The sequence below is a fragment of the Pongo abelii genome, chromosome 22, assembly GCF_028885655.2.
Source record: "Pongo abelii isolate AG06213 chromosome 22, NHGRI_mPonAbe1-v2.0_pri, whole genome shotgun sequence".
Classification (NCBI taxonomy): domain Eukaryota; kingdom Metazoa; phylum Chordata; class Mammalia; order Primates; family Hominidae; genus Pongo; species Pongo abelii.
This window is the reverse complement of record NC_072007.2, coordinates 24,511,292-24,512,361: the sequence shown is the minus strand read 5'-3', so window position 1 is coordinate 24,512,361 and position 1,070 is coordinate 24,511,292.

The following is a 1,070-nucleotide window of genomic DNA, read 5'->3' as shown; positions in this document are numbered from 1 at the left end:
CGGTGCCGAAGGACAAGGGAGGCTGGTTGCCACTCCATTGTGTGGGAGATGGGTATATGTCTGGGTTTTCCGGCACAGCTTGATTTAACCTACTGGGCAAGCCACAGAATTGGCTTAGGACTGTCAGTTTCTCAATATTAAGTACAAATCTTGTAGAAAATATAAAAGCGCCAAGAAAAAAAAGTAGCTTCATTAATGACTAGTGTCCTCCTTTCCTTATATTTCAAAGTTGTGATACAAATCAAATAGACAATGTAGAAATTCAGATGCTGGTGTGATGTTTTTGTTTGGCATTTATCTCAGCAAATGAGGGGGTGATGTCATATCACAAGAGAGGTGCAATGATAAGTGTGAGAACAAGTCATCCCTTAACTAGGGAAGATTAATGTGCTGTTCCCAAATGGAGCTCTTATACATGCTGTTTACTCAAAAGAAGTATGAAAAGTGAACAAATGGAGCTGTCAGACAAAGTGCTGATGACATACAAAATATTGAAATAAACAGCTGATGATGCACGAAGCATTGAAAGACACATTGATACCACTGTCAGCTTCACTGCTCATTTATTTCCATGTGGTTATCCTCTTCTGAATGTGATACAGCTTTTGCTGTTAAGAACCTTCCATACTGGGTCTTCAGAGTGACAAAGTCAGAAAGTTGGGCAACTTTCCATTGGCTATAAATTAATAGAGATAAATTAAAAGAATTAAAAAAAGATAAATCAATTACCATGGCTTACAAGGAACAGTTTTAACTGGCAATTAATTATATAAGTAAGAAGGATAATAGAAGTAATAGGCTAGCTGCTGAGAAACCTGTTGTCTTTTTCAGTGCACTCAGGATGAATACATTTCTTAGAATTCTTTGCAGTTGAGTTAGGGCCATGTGCCTAGTTCAGACAAGAACTGAAAGTCAAACCCAGGCTTAGTACCTAATATCTGTCATAAGGTTTTTCATTTGCTTGCTCTGTGTGTGTGGAAGTGAAAGGCTCCCAAATGGCAGAACCATATAATGAAAGGAACTTAGATTCCTGAGTTATCCTTTGAAGGAGAGACATCTAAGAAAGCTGC